Source organism: Phyllobates terribilis, unplaced genomic scaffold (genome assembly GCF_046119375.1).
Source record: "Phyllobates terribilis strain yellow unplaced genomic scaffold, ASM4611937v1 Scaffold_1__5_contigs__length_1240528914, whole genome shotgun sequence".
NCBI lineage: Eukaryota > Metazoa > Chordata > Amphibia > Anura > Dendrobatidae > Phyllobates > Phyllobates terribilis.
Genome location: NW_027362761.1, coordinates 665,160,020 through 665,174,402, shown reverse-complemented (window position 1 = coordinate 665,174,402; position 14,383 = coordinate 665,160,020). Strand labels below are relative to the sequence as shown.

General features: G+C 48.7%; 1 protein-coding gene across 1 annotated transcript in view; it reads left to right on the top strand.

The window, feature by feature from the left end:
- The window catches only part of CACNA1S (calcium voltage-gated channel subunit alpha1 S), a 1,485,309-nt gene that overhangs the window by 1,216,019 nt on the left and 254,907 nt on the right, over nucleotides 1-14,383 (top strand). The window lies entirely within an intron of this gene.

Genomic DNA, 14,383 nt, shown 5'->3' with positions numbered 1-14,383 from the left:
GGTGGCAAAGTGACTGGAAGCATTATCCGCTATCCAACCAACAACCTTTTGACACTGCTCTTGGTTCAATAGTGGTGTGCTACGGTCCCCTAGGAATTGGGACAGGAAGGTCGGGCGAGAAGATGTGGGTGTTTGTTGTGGAACAATTTCATCTTACCCACAGACTCGGCCTCTGCATGCACCATCACCATCACGTCCAGTTCCCCGCGGTCCCTTGCCACGCGCCTTGCCCATTGTAAATGGAGGACAATATCTTCCACGCTCACTACAAATGACTGAATTTAGAGCGAAGTTATATGTGATCCGTGTGATGGAGAAACCACAGTTTTAAATACCTGGCATGTAGGTAACTATTTTGAACAGCAAACTGTTGTTAAAAACTTTGCTGACACACTGAAAATAAATTTGATTGGAGGCCAAAAATGGCAGTATTTTCAGCACAATTATATGTGATCCGTGTGACGGACAAACCACAGTTTTAAATAGCTGGATTTTTAGCGCTGTAATATGGAAAGGATCTGGCTGTATTCTGCAGTGCCAACAAGCTTTTTAAGCAAATAATGAGGATTAAGATTCCTGGCCCCTTAGACCTGGTCCTTTGTCTAGAAATGTCTAATAGCAGCAGAAGGCAGAACTGGAATGGAACCTCTTGTGCTATATGCACTGCAGTCTGCTATATACACTGCCTGCCTGCCTATATACACTGCCTGCCTGATATCTCTGCATATGGATTAGTCCTCAGAAGGACTGTTTGTTGAGATGGAAATATATAATGTACTTGTTTTCTCCTTACACTACCTAATACACAAACAAACTGTAGCATTGGCATCTCTGCCTCCTGCCAGGCAGAGACGCCGTCCCTCTCACCTCCCCGCTCCCCGGGTGGCGTCCTCCTGCACTCCTTCCCGGGCACTGTGCTTAGGGTGTGCTTGCGCGCGCTCCCTCTCTCTTAAAGGGGCCGTGTGCGTCGTCCTAAGGAGTCCCCGGCCAGTAGCCGAGGGTCCTCCCATATATAAGGCACCTCCTCCAAAATGGAGGTGCCCGAGAAAAAGTTGATGCACAGCATACTTACCTCTGCTTCAGCCCTCAGGTCCAATTGCCAGCCTGACTACTGTTCCAGTCCGTCAGTCTGACTACTCTCCAGCCTGCCAGCCTGCCTTCCGTTCTACCCGCCAGTCTGTCTATGGGCAAGTCTGCCTGCTTACCTGGAAGCACCTGCCAGTTACCTGCCTGCTACCTACCGTGCCTGCTAGCCCACTCAACTGGGAGCACTCGCCTGTTACCTGCCTGTTACCTGATAGCCTACCTGGAGGCTCCTGCTGTCACTTGCCGTGACCACCCGCCTGCTAACCTAGAGACTTCAGCTTGCTTGGCCGTCACTTGCCATAGCCTACCTGGAGGCTCCTGCTGTCACTTGCCGTGACCACCTGTCTGTTACCTAGAGACTTCTGCCTGCCTGTTGTGTCCATCCGCTATACCGGTCAGTCCCAGTCTGCTGACCCGTGGGAACCACCTGCTCTCTTACAAGGTCGTCCCCAGAGTAGCACCTGGTCCTTCTGCTCGGTCCCTCCCTGGTCACGGAGTCGTTAGCCGCCGTACGACCAGGGTCGGGCTGAGTTGATACTTAATTATGCCCCTCTGGGTCCCTCCTTGCACCACGGCACAGAGGTTCCACCACCCGGATCCGTAACAGTTTGCTCGGGCCATGTAACCCAGTGGCCCCCAGATCCCCGCAATCTCCGACCTGCACCAGAAGGTCTTACGTCAGAGGGCTCAACAGGAGTCGGTCCTGTCCTACCTGCGGTCTGTTAACTCTCGCCTAGGTGCATTGTCCGATCCGTCTGTGTCCTTCTCTGGTCAGGCAGCGCCTACTTCCGCGGCACCACAACCTAGTCCTATTATGATGTCTGGCTACGGACCCCGGCTCTCAACACCTCCACGTTTTGCTGGCAACCCCGCCTTAGCTCGGGGTTTCATAAACCAGTGCACCCTGCACTTTGAACTCTTGGCACATCAGTTCATCTCCGACCGGGCCAAGGTGGCATTCATCATGTCCCATCTCACTGGGGAAGCACTGGCATGGCTAAATCCCCTGTGGGAGAGAGGGGATCCCCTGGTGTCTGACCTATCGTCTTTCCTCACTGCTTTCCGGAAAGTCTTCGATGAACCAAGACGAAAATCCTCTTCAGCCTCCTCTCTGCTACGTCTCCGCCAAGAGAGTCTCACCGTGGGCCAATATGCCATATGGTTCCGTACCCTCGCTTCTGAGCTTGCCTGGGATAACGAGGTTCTGCTGTCCGTCTTCTGGGAGGGTCTTTCCAGCCAGATTAAGGATGAACTAGCCGGTCGGGACATTCCTACCACCCTGGATGACCTGGTGTCACTCGCTACCCGGATTGACATCCGGTTCCAAGAACGCACCAAAGAGACCACCCGGGAGAGAAAATTCCTCCGCCTTGCTCCTACTTTCCAGAGACCTGCCTCTCAACCAGTCACTCCCCGGGCGCACTCGCCCGAACCCATGCAGATTGACCTGACCAAGATGGTCAAATCTCGCCAAGAGTCACGCCGAGCCGAGGGGAGTTGTTTCTATTGTGGCAGTAAAGAGCACCTGATCCGTTCCTGCCCGGAGAGCCCGGGAAACTTCAGTGTCTAGGACCACTCAGAGCTCAGAGAAGTCGTCCTAGGCAAAAGTAAGCCCTCTCCATCCCTGACTTTGTCTGTCTCTATCTCCTGGGGAGAGAACCGTCTCTTTGAAATTGCTCATCTGGATTCTGGAGCTGCTGGAAACCTCATTTCACAGTCCCTGGTAGAGAGATACCGAATTCCCACCAAACCTCTGGCTGAACCATTGTCCGTCGCCTCCGTGGATGGAAGACTCCTTCCGGTGACCATCCTGCTCATCACTGAGCCCCTAACTCTGCAGGTGGGAATGCTGCACTCGGAGAAAATCTCCTTCCATGTGCTGTCCGGACTCTCTCACTCCCTATTGCTAGGTCTACCCTTGCTCCAGACACATGTACCCGTGCTGAACTGGCAATCCGGTGAAGTACTCCAATGGGGGCAGGACTGCCATAGGACCTGCCAGATTCTGGTTCGCCCGACTCGTCCACCACCTACCCCAGCTAATTTACCCGGTCTACCGGCTCCTTACTGGTCCTACGCGGATGTCTTCGATAAAAAGGAAGCAGAGACACTGCCACCTCATAGGCCATATGATTGCCCGATCGACCCGGTACCTGGCGCCACTCCACCCCGTGGGCGTATTTACCCGTTATCGGCGGTCGAAATCCGAGCCATGTCTGAGTACATTGAGGAGAATCTGGCTAGGGGATTCATCCGGAAATCTACCTCCCCGGCTGGAGCTGGATTCTTCTTTGTCAAGAAGAAGGATGGCTCGCTACGCCCCTGTATTGATTATAGAGGACTCAATCAGATCACGGTAAAAAACAAATATCCCCTGCCACTCATCTCCGAGTTGTTTGATCGCCTTAAGGGCGCCAAGATCTTTTCCAAGCTGGATCTACATGGAGCGTATAACCTGGTCCGAATCCGTCAAGGAGATGAGTGGAAGACGGCATTCAATACCCGGGACGGTCACTATGAATACCGTGTGATGCCCTTCAGTCTCTGCAATGCTCCCACAGTCTTCCAAGAATTGGTTAACGACATCTTCCGTGATCTTCTTTACTCCTGCGTGGTCGTATACCTGGACGATATCTTGGTCTTCTCTCCGGATCTTCCCACACACCGGAGGGATGTTCGTCAGGTCCTGCTTAGGCTCAGGCAGAACCACCTCTATGCAAAATACGAGAAGTGCCTCTTCGAGCAGACCTCTCTTCCATTCCTGGGCTACGTTATCTCCCAGACAGGCTTACGAATGGATCCCGAGAAACTCTCTGCTGTCCTAAAGTGGCCCCGTCTGGAGGGGTTGAAGGCGATTCAACGGTTCCTGGGCTTCGCCAACTACTATCGTCTCTTCATTCCGCACTTCTCTTCCCAGACTGCTCCCATATCTGCGCTCACCCGTAAGGGGGCAAATCCCAAGGAATGGCCGTCTGAAGCTGAGGAGGCCTTCCTCTCCTTAAAGCAAGCCTTCTCCTCTGCCCCGGTACTGCACCGTCCAGACTGCAACAAACAATTCTACCTGGAGGTTGATGCTTCCTCCTCCGGAGCCGGAGCGGTGCTCACCCAAAAGTCCTCATCCGGGAGAATGGTAACCTGCGGCTTCTTCTCCAAACTCTTCTCCTCGTCTGAGCGCAACTACTCCATTGGAGACCGAGAATTGTTAGCTGTTAAATTGGCACTGGAGGAGTGGCACTACCTGCTTGAGGGGGCTCTATACCCGGTGATCATCTATACGGATCACAAAAATCTGGCATATCTCCAAAATGCCCAAAGACTCAATCCGCGTCAGGCCCGGTGGTCTTTGTTCTTCGCCCGCTTCGACTTCGTCCTACATTTCCGCCCGGCAGACAAGAATGTCAAAGCCGACGCCTTGTCCCGATCCTTCCTGTCCTTCGATCAAGAGGAGGAGCCTATGCACATCATCGACCCCTCCAAAGTGATGAATGTGGCCCCCTTGGATCTGGCTCGTCTTCCGCCCGGTAAGACGTTTGTGGCAGTACCAGATCGTGGGAAGGTTCTTCGCTGGGGTCATTCTTCTAAACTAGCCGGCCATGCAGGCCAAAAGAAGACCTTCCTGCTCATCACCCGGCATTACTGGTGGCCTACCCTGCGCAAGGATGTGGTAGACTTCGTCTCAGCCTGTTCATCCTGTGCCCGCAACAAAGTTCCCTGACATCTACCAGCCGGTCATCTCCTGCCTCTTCCCGTACCTGATGCCCTGAGGCAACACATTGCTATGGACTTTATTACAGATCTCCCTGTCTCTGCCGGTTGTACAGTCATTTGGGTGGTCGCCGACCGCTTCTCTAAAATGGCTCACTTCATCCCTCTGCCTGGTCTCCCGTCTGCATCAGTGCTAGCTAAGGACTTCTTCCTTCACATCTTCCGTCTCCATGGCCTACCCCTCCACATCGTGTCGGATCGAGGGGTTCAGTGCACCTCACGTTTCTGGAGAGCTACGTGTAAGCTGCTGGATGTCACCCTGGATTTCTCCTCCGCTTATCATCCACAGTCCAATGGTCAAGTGGAGCGGATCAACCAGATCCTTACCAGCTAACTCCGGCACTTTGTTAACGCTCACCATTCTGATTGGGTGGATCTCCTGCCATGGGCCGAATTCTCCTACAACAACCATGAGAGCGAATCATCTTCCAAGTCCCCGTTCTTCATAGTCTATGGTCAACATCCCCGGATTCCGTTTCCCGTCTCCGCTTCTGTGGACAACCCTGCCACGGAGTCTCTGGTCAGCGAATTTTCCACCATTTGGGAGAATACTAGGTCTGCACTTCTTCAGTCCTCCGAGCGGATGAAGAGACATGCTGAAAGAGACGTCTGGATCCGCCTCAATTCCATCCGGGAGACAAGGTTTGGCTCTCCTCCAAACATGTTCGGCTCAAAATACCCTCCTACAAGTTGGGCCCTCGGTTCATCGGTCCATTTGAAGTCCTTAAGCAAATCAATACAGTGGCCTACAAGTTAAAACTCCCAGCCACCCTACGGATTCCCAACTCCTTCCACGTATCTCTCCTCAAACCAGTTGTTTTTAACTCTTTTTCCAACAATCCAGGTTCTTCCCCTGCTCCGGTTGCTGCTGAGGATGTTTTTGAGGTAGAGAATATTCTGGCTACCAAAAGGGTAAGAGGAAAAAACTTTTTTCTGGTGGATTGGAAGGGGTTTGTCCCAGAGGAGAGAACTTGGGAACCCAGGGAGAACATCCAAGCCCCGCTTCTCCTTGTAAAATTTCTTTCTGGCCTGAAAAAGAGGGGGCGTAAAGGGGGGGGTACTGTAGCATCGGCGTCTCTGCCTCCTGCCAGGCAGAGACACCGTCCCTCTCACCTCCCCGCTCCCTGCGCGGAGTCCTCCCGCGCTCCCCTTCCTGATTCTGCCGGCGCGCGCAGCTTCCCGGGCACTGTGCTTAGGGCGCGCGCTCCCTCTCTCTTAAAGGGGCCGCGCGCGCCGTCCTAAGGAGTCCTCAGCCAATAGGCGAGGGTCCTCCCATACAGTCATATGAAAAAGTTTGGGCACCCCTATTAATCTTAAGCTTAATGTTTTATAAAAATTGGTGTTTTTGCAACAGCTATTTCAGTTTGATATATGTAATAACTGTTGGACACAGTAATGTTTCTGCCTTGAAATGAGGTTTATTGTACTAACAGAAAATGTGCAATCTGCATTCAAACAAAATTTGACAGGTGCATAAGTATGGGCACCTCACCAGAAAAGTGACATTAATATTTAGTAGATCCTCCTTTTGCAAAAATAACAGCCTCTAGTCGCTTCCTGTAGCTTTTAATGAGTTCCTGGATCCTGGATGAAGGTATTTTTGACCATTCCTCTTTACAAAACAATTCCAGTTCCTGTAAGTTTGATGGTCGCCGAGCATGGACAGCCCTCTTCAAATGATCCCACAGATGTTCAATGATATTCAGGTCTGGGGACTGGGATGGCCATTCCAGAACATTGTAATTGTTCCTCTGCATGAATGCCTGAGTAGATTTGGAGCGGTGTTTTGGATCATTGTCTTGCTGAAAGATCCATCCACTGCGTAACTTCAACTTTATCACTGATTCTTGAACACTATTGCCAAGAATCTGCTGATACTGAGTGGAATCCATGCGTCCCTCAACTTTAACAAGATTCTCGGTGCCGGCATTGACCACACAGCCCCAAAGCATGATGGAACCTCCACCAAATTTTACTGTGGGTAGCAAGTGTTTTTCTGGGAATGCTGTGTTTTTTTGCCGCCATGCATAACGCCTTTTTGTATGACCAAACAACTCAATCTTGGTTTCATCAGTCCACAGGACCTTCCTCCAAAAAGAAATTGGCTTCTTCAAATGTGCTTTTGCATACTTCAGCCGACTTTTTGCTGCGTGCTTGCAGAAACGGCTTCTTTCGCATCACTCTCCCATACAGCTTCTCCTTGTGCAAAGTGCGTTGTATAGTTGACCGATGCACAGTGACACCATCTGCAGCAAGTTGATGCTGCAGCTCTCTGGAGGTGGTCTGAGGATTGTCCTTGACTGATCTCACCATTCTTCTTCTCTGCCTTTCTGATGTTTTTCTTGTCCTGACACTTCTGGCCTTAACAAGAACTGTCCCTATGTTCTTCCATTTCCTTACTATGTTCCTCACAGTGGAAACTGACAGGTTAAATCTCTGAGACAGCTTTTTGTATCCTTCCCCTGAACAACTATGTTGAATAATCTTTGTTTTCAGATCATTTGACAGTTGTTTTGAGGAGCCCATGATGCCACTCTTCAGAGGAGATTCAAACAGGAGAACAACTTGCAAGTGGCCACTTTAAGTAGCTTTTCTCATGATTGCATACACCTGGCTATGAAGTTCAAAGCTCAATGAGGTTACAAAACCAAAAAAAGTGCTTTAGTAAGTCAGTAAAAAGTAGGCAGGAGTATTTAAAACAAGAAAATGATAAGGGTGCCCATACTTATGCACCGGTCAAATTTTGTTTGAATGCAGATTGCACATTTTCTGTTAGCACAATAAACCTCATTTCAAGGCAGAAACATTACTGTGTCCAACAGTTATTACATATATCAAACTGAAATAGCTGTTGCAAAAACACCAATTTTTATAAAACATTAAGCTTAAGATTAATAGGGGTGCCCAAACTTTTTCATATGACTGTATATAAGGCACCTCCTCCAAAATGGAGGTGCCCGAGCAAAAGTTGATGCACAGCATACTTACCTCTGCTTCAGCCCTCAGGTCCAGTTGCCAGCCTGACTACTGTTCCAGTCCGCCAGTCTGACTACTCTCCAGCCCGACAGTCGCCTTCCGTTCTGCCCACCAGTCTGTCTATGGGCAAGTCTGCCTGCTTACCAGGAAGCACCTGCCAGTTACCTGCCTGCTACCTACCGTGCCTGCTAGCCCGCTCACCTGGGAGCACTCGCCTGTTACCTGCCTGTTACCTGATAGCCTACCTGGAGGTTCCTGCTGTCACTTGCCGAGACCACCCGCCTGCTAACCTAGAGACTTCAGTCTGCTTGGCCGTCACTTGCCGTAGCCTACCTGGAGGCTCCTGCTGTCACTTGCCGTGACCACCTGTCTGTTACCTAGAGACTTCTGCCTGCCTGTTGTGTCCATCCGCTATACCGGTCAGTTCCAGTCTGCTGACCCATGGGAGCCACCTGCTCTCTTACAAGGTCATCCCCAGAGTAGCACCTGGTCCTTCTGCTCGGTCCCTCCCTGGTCACGGAGTCGTTAGCCGCCGTACAACCAGGGTCGGGCTGAGTTGATACTTAGTTACGCCCCTCTGGGTCCCTCCTTGCACAGCGGCACAGAGGTTCCACCACCCGGATCCGTAACACAAATCTCTCCCTAGCTCAGCAGCACCTCTCCCTACACTGCCTGATTGCAGAGTAGACTGACGAGCACAGCGGTGCCAGGTCTGATATAGACCTGATGACGTTGTGCGGCCAGCCAATCACTCTAATGCCACAACCAACATGGCTGCGGCATTACAGTGATTGCAGGCAATCCCTGCATGTTGATTGGTGCTCTAAAACATGCAGGGAGGGGACCCGAGCCTCCGCCCGAGCATCTCGCAAGTACTCGGCGAGCTCTGAGCATCTCGAGTACTGATTAGAGATGAGCGTTGTTCGACTCGAACTGTTCGCCAATCTCAAATTCGAGCTGTTTTGGGCGGTGTTCGAGCCGTTCGGCAAACACGAACGATTTGAAAAAAATTCGGCTGTTCGAGGTTATGTTCGATAACTGTTCGTGCACCAAAATCATAACTGGATTTTTTCTCAGTAATGATGAAAATTAATGTTAATACGCAGCTTGAGTGTACAGCGGGGCGGAGGGAGGGGCAGGGGATGGATCTCTGCAGGAATAATGAAGATCTCCATTTTTTTTTCTCTTTCCCGCATTTACAGTGGGGAGGTGCAATCTGTCAGCCTATCAGCAGCGCACACACGGAGCGAAGTGCTTTTTTTCACACAAGCAAGGGCATGTGTCATTGGCAGTGAATGTCACATGTCCTTGCCCTATAAGACCAAGCCATTTTCCCCATCGCCACCATTTTCTCTCTGCTGCAGCTGCGTGTTAGACGGCACCGCTGTTGCTGTGTGCGCTATACCTTGTTAATTTCAAGCCAATTTTCGCACAAATCTACAGATAGTTTGGGAGTAGGGAATAGTTGTGATTGCAGTCCTTTTAAGGACTAGGTTACAGCATTTCCTACGACTTTTATCAGGCAGGTCTGTGCTCTTAAATAGATAGGTTGGGAGTAAAGACTAATTGTAATTGCAGTCCTTTTCAGGACTAAGTTACATCAGTTCCTATCAGTTTTTGCCAGGCAGGTCTGTGCCAGTGCTGTGCAAGTTTTTTTCTCAGCATTTGGCTAAATCTAGCAAAGCTAATCCTTTTTGGCATATTGCAGAGTGTGTTAGTCAGTGGATTAGCCTATCTGTGCTGCAAGCTACACCACCTGTGTATAGAATACCAATTTTTTTACTGCACCAAGTGAAGTAAAACCTTTTGGGCATAGCATCATTCTATTAGTCCATCTATACTGACCTCCATCAGTTTGCAAATTGAATATACTTTTTTTCTGCATCTAGCTCTGAAAAAATATTTGGGCTTCTAGCAGTGTTTGGGACTTGGTCTATTAGTCCATCTATACTGACCTCCATCAGGTTGCAAATTGAATATAATTTTTATCTGCATCTAGCTCTGAAAAAATATTTGGGCTTCTAGCAGTGTGTGGGACTTGGTCTATTAGTCCATCTATACTGACCTCCATCAGGTTGCAAATTGAATATAATTTTTTTCTGCATCTAGCTCTGAAAAAATATTTGGGCTTCTAGCAGTGTGTGGGACTTGGTCTATTAGTCCATCTATACTGACCTCCATCAGGTTGCAAATTGAATATAATTTTTTTCTGCATCTAGCTCTGAAAAAATATTTGGCCTTCTAGCAGTGTGTGGGACTTGGTCTATTAGTCCATCTATACTGACCTCCATCAGGTTGCAAATTGAATATAATTTTTTTCTGCATCTAGCTCTGAAAAAATATTTGGGCTTCTAGCAGTGTGTGGGACTTGGTCTATTAGTCCATCTATACTGACCTCCATCAGGTTGCAAATTGAATATCATTTTTTTCTGCATCTAGCCCTGAAAAAATATTTGGGCTTCTAGCAGTGTGTGGGACTTGTTCTATTAGTCCATCTATACTGACCTCCATCAGGTTGCAAATTAAAAATTATTTTTATCTGCATCTAGCTCTGAAAAAATATTTGGGCTTCTAGCAGTGTGTGGGACTTGTTCTATTAGTCCATCTATACTGACCTCCATCAGGTTGCAAATTGAATATAATTTTTTTCTGCATCTAGCTCTGAAAAAATATTTGGCCTTCTAGCAGTGTGTGGGACTTGGTCTATTAGTCCATCTATACTGACCTCCATCAGGTTGCAAATTCAGAATAATTTTTTGTCTGCATCTAGCTCTGAAAAAATATTTTGGCTTCTAGCAGTGTGTGGGACTTGTTCTATTAGTCCATCTATACTAACCTCCATCAGGTTGCAAATTGAATATAGTTTTTTTCTGCATCTAGCTCTGAAAAAATATTTGGCCTTCTAGCAGTGTGTGGGACTTGGTCTATTAGTCCATCTATACTGACCTCCATCAGGTTGCAAATTCAAAATAATATTTTGTCTGCATCTAGCTCTGAAAAAATATTTGGCCTTCTAGCAGTGTGTGGGACTTGTTCTATTAGTCCATCTATACTGACCTCCATCAGGTTGCAAATTGAATATAATTTTTTACTGCATCTAGCTCTGAAAAAATATTTGGCCTTCTAGCAGTGTGTGGGACTTGGTGTATTAGTCCATCTATACTGACCTCCATCAGGTTGCAAATTCAAAATAATTTTTTGTCTGCATCTAGCTCTGAAAAAATATTTGGCCTTCTAGCAGTGTGTGGGACTTGGTCTATTAGTCCATCTATACTGACCTCCATCAGGTTGCAAATTAAAAATTATTTTTATCTGCATCTAGCTCTGAAAAAATATTTGGGCTTCTAGCAGTGTGTGGGACTTGTTCTATTAGTCGATCTATACTGACCTCCATCAGGTTGCAAATTGAATATAATTTTTTCTGCATCTAGCTCTGAAAAAATATTTGGCCTTCTAGCAGTGTGTGGGACTTGGTCTATTAGTCCATCTATACTGACCTCCATCAGGTTGCAAATTCAAAATATTTTTTTGTCTGCATCTAGCTCTGAAAAAATATTTGGCCTTCTAGCAGTGTGTGGGACTTGGTCTATTAGTCCATCTATACTGACCTCCATCAGGTTGCAAATTCAAAATAATTTTTTGTCTGCATCTAGCTCTGAAAAAATTTTTGGCCTTCTAGCAGTGTGTGGGACTTGGTCTATTAATCCATCTATACTGACCTCCATCAGGTTGCAAATTCAAAATAATTTTTTGTCTGCATCTAGCTCTGAAAAAATATTTGGCCTTCTAGCAGTGTGTGGGACTTGGTCTATTAGTCCATCTATACTGACCTCCATCAGGTTGCAAATTCAAAATAATTTTTTGTCTGCATCTAGCTCTGAAAAAATATTTGGCCTTCTAGCAGTGTGTGGGACTTGTTCTATTAGTCCATCTATACTGACCTCCATCAGGTTGCAAATTGAATATAATTTTTTTCTGCATCTAACACAGACGATAGTTTTGGCCTAATACCACAGTTTGGCCACTCAGCTCTGCTCGGTTCCCATCCATTGTTTTTTTGTGCAAACAACTCCAGAGTTGTGAATTAGTTAACCACCAAAATGAGTGGAAAAAGGCCTGCTGTTGGTGGAAAGGGGAATAGGCGCGTTGGGAAGGGGAAAAAAGGTTGTGTCCGTGGGGTAGGTGTTAAAGCAACAGTAACATCTGCAGAAGAAAGACTATCTTCCAGCCAAACTAAAATGTCGACTTCTTTTAGTGGACAATGTGATAAGATCCCTTTCTTACGGCCACGCCAATCGCTACAAATTCCAGATGAGGCACAAAAACAGCAGGTGCTTCAACGGATATCAAGTGCTCCTTTAAGTGGGCTCTCCTCCACATCAACTTCAACATCTCAAATACTCCAGTCCTCAGAGGTGTCACCCCTATCGCACTTGCTTCCTCACAGCTCCCAAATCTCCAGCTGCCCATCTGAGTATGAGGTAGAACAGATGGTTGAGTCTGCAGAGCTGTTTACTCATACTATAGCCTGGGAATCAGAGGTCGGTTCCAGCGCTTCTGTGAAACCAGATGAGGAAATGATCTGCACTGATGCCCAGAATCTTTATGAGTCGGATCCAGGACCAGACGCAGAAGGTTCTGAACATAATGTAGACCCTCATTCCCAAACTGTAACTCCTGTTGGTGGAGACAATGAGGAAGACGATGATGAGACTCAAATACCTGATTGGAGCGACAACTTTAGTTTTTTGTCAGGGCAGGAACAGGTTGGCTCTGAGGACGACGGGTGTGATAACACACAGGGTGAAGATGATGAGGTTGGAGATCCCACTTACTGTCAACCCACAGTCAGCCAAGAGATGAGGTCAGCAGAGGAGGTGGAGGAGGATGCTAGTGATGACGAGGTCAGGTTGCGCCTTCCTGGACAGAGACGTAGTACTAAAAGCACGTCAACAACTGCATCCTCAAACACAACTCTGCCTCTGACCACAAGTCGTGGTGGCTCTTCAGGTCGCATGGGTGCTAAGCCTTGCATAGCCTGGGCATTTTTTCAGATCGATAAAGATGACCCAACTCGTGTTATCTGTAACATTTGTCAACAAAAGCTAAGTAGAGGCCAAAAAATACATAGTTTGAGTACTTCATGCATGAACCGGCACATGGACATGAATCATAAGTTGCAGGGGGAAGCTCGCTGTGCTACAATGCTTCCTAGCCGGCCGGGCCAACCACCGTATGCCCCATCTTGTGCATCTGCGGCCTCTTCATCCTCTGTGACTGGGGGGACAGCAGTCACACCTGTTTTGGGACGCAGACCTGCCACCTCTTTACCCACAACAGCCGGCGTGATTGGCAGGTCATCATTTTCTTTGGAGGTGGTAACACCAGCTGGTGTTGAGCGCTGTCCGACATCGATAGCACCACCTTTGGATCAAGGCAACCTAACATCCATCTTCCTCACAGACCGGCAGTTTGCCGGGGACACCCTTATCAACCACCGTCTAAGCACAACAGCCTGCCCTCGGTCCCTCAGATGTGGACAAGTAAAAGACCATTTCCTCCTAGCCATGAGAAAGCTAAGAGGTTGAATTTCACCATCTGCAAGCTCTTGGCTACAGAAATGCTGCCTTTCCGCCTGGTGGACACAGGGGATTTTCGAGACCTTATGTCCATCGCAGTGCCCCAGTACCAGATGCCCAGTCGGCACTACTTCTCAAAGAAAGGTGTGCCTGCGCTCCACCAGCATGTCGCACACAACATCACCGCTTCTTTGAGAAACTCTGTGTGTGACAGGGTGCATTTCACCACAGACAATTGGACGAGTAGGCATGGACAGGGGTGTTACATGTCGCTAACTGGGCACTGGGTAATTATGGTGACAGCAGGACAAGGGGCTGCTGTCCAAGTCTTGCCGTCCCCACAAGTTGTGCGTCAATCCTCTTTATCTCAAAGTTCCTCCACTGCTTCTGCCTCCTCAACCTCCTCTCGGTCCTCCACCTGCACCCAAAGCCTGTCTGGTCATGCCACAATCTTTCTAACTGCGCGGAAGGGATCCTGCACACCTCCTTACTATGCTGGCAGTAGGGCTCAACGTCATCAGGCGGTTTTTACTTTGAAATGTCTGGGAAATGTGAGTCACACAGCTGAGGAGTTGTGGTCAGCTCTGGAGAACCTATTTCATGAATGGTTGTCTCCACTGGACCTGAAACCAGGGAAGGCCGTGTGCGACAATGCTGCAAACCTGGGTGCGGCCCTTCGCCGGGGCAATGTCACACATGTGCCTTGAATGGCTCACTTGTTGAACCTGGTTGTCCAGCAATTTTTAGCCCACTATCCCGGACTAGATGGCCTTCTGCAGAGGGCACGGTCGCTGTGTGCTCACTTCCGCCGTTCGCATCCCGCAGCTCAGCGACTTACATCTCTACAGAAGTCGTTGGGCCTGCCACTTCACTGGCTAAAATGCGATGTGCCTACCCGGTGGAATTCAACTCTGCACATGTTGCAGCGACTGTGGCAGCACCGACAAGCCCTGGTGCAATACGTTCTGACGTATAGC